This window comes from Venturia canescens, chromosome 2, assembly GCF_019457755.1.
Source record: "Venturia canescens isolate UGA chromosome 2, ASM1945775v1, whole genome shotgun sequence".
NCBI classification, from domain to species: domain Eukaryota; kingdom Metazoa; phylum Arthropoda; class Insecta; order Hymenoptera; family Ichneumonidae; genus Venturia; species Venturia canescens.
In genome coordinates this window covers 8474284-8482129 of record NC_057422.1, presented here as the reverse complement: position 1 = coordinate 8482129, position 7846 = coordinate 8474284, and positions in this window count along the sequence as shown.

Here is a 7846-nt window from a genome sequence, read left to right as displayed (position 1 = left end):
GAGCGTTGAGAATCCTTGTCGGGCTCACAACGTTTTATCAAAATTACTAAAAAATTAATGGAAATAAAATCATTAAAAATTCACATGAAAGTCATTCGTTACTTCATCAAGGTATACACTTTAAAGAATCGATTCCCCTCCGACTTTCAGGATCCCCTGGTATTATTCACAACATTCAACTTCGATTGGATCGGTACAAATTATGTTCAAATACGTCTTAAACGTACTTGTCCGGCCCATCACTTTTTATTCAAATTGCTCATTCGACAACAAATCAGGGCTCTTCTATAATGACAAATATAATAAAATGGATAAAAATAAAAATAATATCTCCAAGTAATTTGAACTTGATTGTTCGCAAGTTCGTATAGCAATATCCACTTCTCAATTTCTTCAGTGAACACATACCATTCGGTAAGAACCAATGAAAATGAGAAATAATCAGGCGCATTACTAGAAATTTTCGAACCTACTCAGCCATGCAATGTTTTTTTTTCTATAGTCACGTACACATTTTGATAAATATCACTAGTCGAGTACGACACGTGGATTCCTGGAATTTGTAGAAAAATGATTTTGTTGTGAATTATGACTCCATATAATATAAATAGATTAATCAACTTCATCTTTCATTTTCGTTTCATTTTGACAAGAGCGATTCGAAGGAAAATTATTTTCTCGGGAATTACTGTTCCTTAATATTAACACATGCATTAACTTCGTTTTTGATTTGTTTTCGAATGAGCAATTTGAATAAAAAGTGATGGGCCGGACAAGTACGTTTAAGACGTATTTGAACATAATTTGTACCGATCCAATCGAAGTTGAATGTTGTGAATAATACCAGGGGATCCTGAAAGTCGGAGGGGAATCGATTCTTTAAAGTGTATACCTTGATGAAGTAACGAATGACTTTCATGTGAATTTTTAATGATTTTATTTCCATTAATTTTTTAGTAATTTTGATAAAACGTTGTGAGCCCGACAAGGATTCTCAACGCTCATTTGTCGCCGGAGATTATATTTCGAATAACTGATAAATACTTGACCTCGAATTGATATAATACATTCTAGTACTGCACGTAACTTCCGTTATGTCTTTTTTTTCATTAAGTTTTTTCGTGAAAATAATTATCATGAATTTCATTACAGTTTCCAATTTTTTCGATAAATATTCCAAATTATCAATAAAAACTTGGCCTCCAATTGATATCATACATTTTTATACTGCATGTAACTTGGATAGTACATTTTTCAATTTGTTCAATATTTATGATTTTTTTTTGAAAATTTTTTATTTTTCTTTACAGAATTTTTTCGATTGTTTTTTATTTTTGTTGAATTTTTTTGAACTTTTCAATTTTTCGTTTATTATTTTTATAGAATTTTTTTCCTGGTTCTATCCTCGTTTTTACGAGCGGACTGGCATTCATCCTTTCGGAGTTTTGCGATCCCATCATTTTAACGCCCATTTTCCTACTTCGAAGGCCATTGGAAAATCTAAATACCGGAGGCCGGGGCAAAAGGGGGTGCCTGAAGGAAAATTCTACATTCCAAAAGTTGGAGAAACTTCGAAAAATCTACTGTAATTTATAAAAAATTTGAAAACTAATAAAACTTTTGTTTCACAGCGAAACAAAATTTGTGAAGTGTTTTTTTCTCTGCCATCAATAAAAGAAATTGAAAAAATCGAGACAGGAAGAAATATGAAAAAAAATCCCGAAAGAATTTTGCATTTTTTCAGTTTTGGAAAAGTATTTCAAAAATTGAGTCGAAGAAAAAAGAAATGTTTGTAATTTTTAACCAATTAATTAATTATATTAAATTGTAATTTTTTTTGTAATTTAAAAAATCGAGACAGGAATAAATATGAAAAAAATCCTGAAAGAATTGCATTTTTTCAGTTTTGGAAAAGTATTTGAAAAATTCAGTCGAAGAAGAAAGAAATTTTTGTCATTTTTAACATCCCCCCCTTCGCCTGGTCTTCCCCACCCGAAATTCTTCATATCGATTAAATTATTCCAACAATTATTGCTTGCTATGCAAATGGAGTTATGACCGCACAACTACGAGGACAAAATCAGTGGATTCACCTGTGAGAATGCCGCGGTGACGTACTAATTGACGGAAGCATTATTCGGGCTATACGAATCGCGTGTACGTTGAAGAGTGTATGAATATCGAACAGGAGTTATGCAAAATTGAGTCCTCGTATATCGAAGCACCAACGCATGTATATCTCTGTATATTGTATTATCCACGTGCGTAACAATGACGAGAGGCATGTTATGTATAGTTTGATAGAAACGCTCGCGTGGTTCGGCCCTCTGATAACGAAGGTTACATTGAATTTCGAGTGATTAGAGGCACTCGAAATGTACCTGGAGGTCGGATAAGGCTATTGTTCTAGACGCGATATATTATGCTACAGAATTTAATGTATGCACCGAAATTCATGCAGGATGAATTAGCGTGATTAGAGTTGTCGGTGTGCCCAGATTCGTGTACCGGCAATTTGAGTCCTGAAATTAATCATCCGGAGTAAAAAAGCTCTTCAATAATTGGCACACCCTCCTCTTTGTGGAAGTGAATTTCATGGATTTTCCAGGACATCTCTTTTTCGAGGTAGAAAACTGAAATTGTTTTTAGAGCTTGATTTTCAGGGTGGGAAATTCGAAAATTGAAAGCTTTCATTCTCTCGATGTTTTTCGAGGTCCAACCTTTCATCGGGGAATCCAAAGTGCATTGGATTATTGCCTTCCTTGAGATTCTTTCTCAATTGGATGACGATGACGGTGAAATGTTTTTTTTTTTCACAAACGTGAGAATAGGACGCCACCCGTGGGTAATCGCTCGTTAACGATGAGTGTCGCGCGGGACCATTTCGTTAATTATGACGAAGGCCGAGACTGGCATGTTCGTTTACATATCGCCAGAGAGAAATATGAGTCTCACGACCGATTGAACGTCATTGTGACACACGCCGGACGATTAATTGCTCGTCCAGACAATTTTTGCATAATTAATCAAACGTCGAGATAAAAATAGGAATGAAGTTTTCGCAGGAATAATTGCGGTCAGGTCTCTTTGACTGGCCAAACACTTTTTTTCCTATTTTCGTTCACACCTCACCTTGGAAGTGGTCGCATTGTTTATCGATTTCGAAAAAGAACATTATCGGATCGAAGTGATCGAATGAATCAGGGCGAATCTCAAAATCCAAGTTTTCTTTACCTCACGCAAAATGCCATAAAAATTTGTTACGTAATTCACTCGATTGTGCTGCTCAACCCATTATCGGTCTGTCATGTTCACGATAAACGTTAGAGAATCGCAGGTGTATAAATCTCGACAAATTGGTATCCACCGTAGCGTACAATAATACGTCTTTCAGGTTCGCGATTTTGGGGAACGTCGACTCGGATTAAACTGAGCCCCGACAATCCTTGCTTTGTATTTTTCTATACAATACACTCTGCCTTCGAAAACACGCTGAGGAAACACATTGCTCAAGCGAGAGAGAGGGTGATACTGCGAGGCATTTTCGGGGACAATTTCATCGGCGGAGAAGCGCGAGAATTTAAGCACGAAGATGGCGAGTGACAGATCGGACGGTGGAAGCCCTTCAATCTGTTCGTTACGAAGCTCCTCGCTAAAAGTACTCGTAGCACAAAAATAAAGTGGAAATTGTGAGGAAAAATTTACCATTTTTATTCAAATTGATCGAGCCATGAAATCAAATGAAAAAATCCTATTTCTCAATCCATTCTTCGGAACAATTGCAAATTAAGCTATCGATAAATTCCGAAGCGGACGCCCGGCCAGGATCAACAGTTAGTCGAGATTAATCGAACTCTCAGCGATTTCAATTAGGATGACCGAGCGTCTCTTCGGCTGCTGCATTCCCTACCGAACCTCACCGCCACATCGGATCTTCCGAAAGCGTCAAATATTTCGCACAATCAATAAAATTAGATCCGAGCTCCGATCTCATCAGTGTTTCACATCAAATAAAATCAGAAGCAAGAGCCGTTTGTCGCTTCTTCGTCATTTGCAGTTGCGCCGAAAACTCCTCTAAAGTGTGAGCTTCCTCACATTCTCAAAGATTGAAACAATTTATTAGAAAACTGACAACAAATGAGTCCGGAATAGTTGAAAAAGCAAATTTCATTGGAGGAGATATTTTTTTTGCCACGTTCTCATCGCCCCCTTAAGCCTGATAATTTCGCGATTGCTCGCTCCATCAGCAGCTCGATCTCCCAGAACGTAATTTGAACTGCATGCAAGGAAACTTTAATTAATTGATACCGATAATCACTTCTGAACTTCGTCAATCGGTGTGCCTCAGAAGTTCGCTCGAAACTCTGTTCGAACTCGGAGCACCTCGGACAACAGACACGTAACATCCGTTTGTAGACTCGGATGTGATGAAAGCTTCGCAGCTTGGGATTCGGGATGTCAGCAGAAAGATTTTCTCGAGACAGCTCCTCGCCGTTATAGGTTCAGGCCACATTCCTCGTTATTCCCATTCCCGGTGGATTAAAAAGTACTGTTCTTTCGTGTGATACGTGATATATTGGAATTTGAGCTTTCAGTGGGATTAAAACTGCCATTAAGACGTGACGTCAAAGGAAATCTCTTTGACAAATTCTCGAATTCTAGCGTCCCAATTTCATGAAATTTTCATCGAAAAAGTATCCGGTAAACCGTTCATTGTTGGCCTGAAAATTGCTCGTATGGGAGTTGTGCGACGATCAAAGAAACTGCGATTAAAATATATACTTTTATCCGAATCGCACCAGACACGATGGCTGAAAGGCCTGGACTTAACCCATGTTTTTAAAAATTCTTCCCTCGATATGAAGTAAATTTGAGAATTTTGGGGGATTTTTGCATTTTCTTTCCTTCCTCTCGCGACTGATTAGAACTTCGTAGTCAAAACAGGGCTGTGAGCATTGACACTGTTTCTAATAAATTATAAATTGAAGAATCGTACTTACATTTTTTTCGTATTTTTATGTCAATTACGAGAGCAAGTACACGTGGAAAAAGAGTAATAAATTGCGGTTTCGTTCATCACTGTTGCGCTCCTATCTTCGCTAATTCTAAGACGCTTAGATCCTGATTCAATTATCTTTCGTTGCTTCGACGCTCTGTCTAATTCATTTCCAAGCAGTTAATTGAATTATACACTCGCGGAGCAGCTTATACAGGAGCGTTCACAATCCACAATCCCTTCGTTCTTGCGTCGAAAATTCATAATCATTTGTAGATTCAAATTCCAAAATTAGAGACGAGTGAAAAGTATCACAATTCATGAGAGCAATTCGTTTTTGTAGATCAAATTTTTAAGCGGTCAGGCTAATTAAGGTATCTTGAAGCTCCATACGTTAATCTTAAGGCACGAAACTTTGAACAGTGTCCAAAGTTTCGATGCTTCCCCACTATTTGAAAGCTTCAAAACTTCAACATCGTCGAAATTGAAGCTTATTGGATTTCTCGTGAATTCTGGATAATCCTGTAGGCTCCCAGGTTGAGAGCGACGGGAGGATTTGGGCTCGTTTTTTGGGGTCGATCTCGAGCGAGCTTGACGTTGAAATATCCCATTGTGATAAATATTTGTCTGAAATAATTCGTGCAGCCGACAGGCATTCATTTTCCACGACAATGAACGCATCATTTTCGCATGAGTCGTACAATCTGAATGGCCAATATTTGCCATCTTCGTGGCTAAAATATCTGAAGCCTCGTGCACAAACGACCGTTCCCTTCGGAGAGTGGATCCGAATGACGTAATTGGAGGGAGCTTTTCGTTGCGGTTTTCGTTCGAGTGAACGCACTTAATGCGAGAACCTTGTGTTTCCATTGATTGAAAAAATCAATGAAAAATAAAATATAAACGAAGATCCAACGGCGCGTGTAGTCGATTCGACAATAACTTAAGAAACTCCAAGAGTGTTGGGATTCCCGGTTGATTTCATTATAAATGGATTACTACGGTTCCCAGCAATTTACTGATAAAGTCATCCTACGCTCGCGAAGCCTTTTTCCGCATCCCCGGTAAAAACAAGCGTAAGAAAGAGTGAGTGAAACAATTAGGGAATGTTGCATAAAGAATTAAAACGCAATTATACTTAAGCTGGAGTCGTAGGCGAGTTCATTTTTCATTTTAAAAGGTGCTCGAATCTCCGCGAGGAATCTACCGCGTATTGCGAATGAATAATGGAGATCTTTCGTCCGTCGCGTGACTCCCGTTTGAGGCGTGAAAGCGTCGAGATTTCACGATCGAACTGCGATACCCATCGCGAAAAGTTGCGTGGTCAGAACGCACGACAAATCCGCGAGAATTAATGGAAACTTTTAGTGTGGGAAAATGAAGAAAAACGCTCTTAGGGGTCGGTTTCGAGACAGTTTCTTCAATTTCGTCGAACGACGCGTCACATCCATTTTTTCATGAGGCTAATCCATCGATACCGCTGAATAATTTACAGTGCAGGAATACGTAGCTCGGTCTAACGTACTTTATAGATTTCGTGTATCTATAAACCGAACGTGCGCACTCGTACATGTTTTTTACACAGCGAGAAGCATTGTATACGAGCAAATATAGATTTCTATATCGAAGTGCTACTCAGGAAGCGATCGATTACGTTCTTTCGCGGGTGTCCTCGCTCTCGCACGAACCGTTCTTTCACCCCTCGACAATATATTTTGTTTTACGGTAAAACTTTATAACTCGTCATGAAAAGAGACTCTTCGGTGTACCGAGTGAAAAGAAAATAAATAACAAAACTGACGAGCAAATGGGTTTTTATGCCTTCGATCGCGGCTTATTCTCTCAACATCTTATTTACTTTATCGAAGCTTCTCGTGTGCACTTTCTATTTTTCTCTCAACATGTTTTTCTTATTCTCTCATTCTCCTTGCCCCAGTGCCATTTCAACGAGTGTTAGGGAGCTTCTCCGATAAGGATCCGCTCGACTCGTCTCGCCTTTGTACCGTAAAACGAAAATTCCATCCGCCGTCTCTCGAGTTTTAAGGTGATGTAACTTTTCTCAAAATAGAGCCAGAGGGACGGGGACCATTGTCACGAGTTATTCTGACAAAGTCAAACAGTTCTCGGTTCGGCTCATTTTTCCATCAACTTTTACACCCAGCGGAACCGTCCCTGCTTCGGGAGATTTCGGAGTTGGCTGTTTAAAAAGTTGACCTTCGTTCGTAACACTTCTAAGCACTTCGCACAAAAATCATCGAATTTGTAAACTTCTTGTTGTGCACCCCAAAACCGAAGCGACGCAACGAGAATTTTCCGCATGTTTCGTGGAGCAAAAGTGAACGCCACGTTTCGTTCCGCCGCTACGATCTCCCTGGGAAAAAAGACTTTTTTATTGTTTTTCCCATATCCACGAGAAGAAAACGGAGACGAAAGGATATCCGGTTTTTCTCCTTAAACGTTCATCTCCGTTCCCTCTGGCCATTACCCCTTCGGCCGTACTCGCCAGACGGTCGCTGATGCTTTCCCCGGGAACTGACGAAGCGGCGTAAAAGGGTTGAAAAAGCGTGTGCGATCTTCCCCGCATATATCTCAATTCGGTGTAGCAGTCTCCCTATATACGTGAGTGTTACAGTCGAAATGGACGCGATTTCAGTTTCCACATGGACGAAAATGCTCCGCGTTTCTTGCTTCCATCTCCGTTGTACGAGCGCGCATCGCTATCACGATCGTCTCCTTCCAGAAATATTCTGAGGCAACGAATGGGCATTTCCACCGCCCACGTCGATCCGTATCGGCACGGTTTTATGATGAATTGTAAGAGTAATATTCAAAGTTGAACTTTACGCGTAC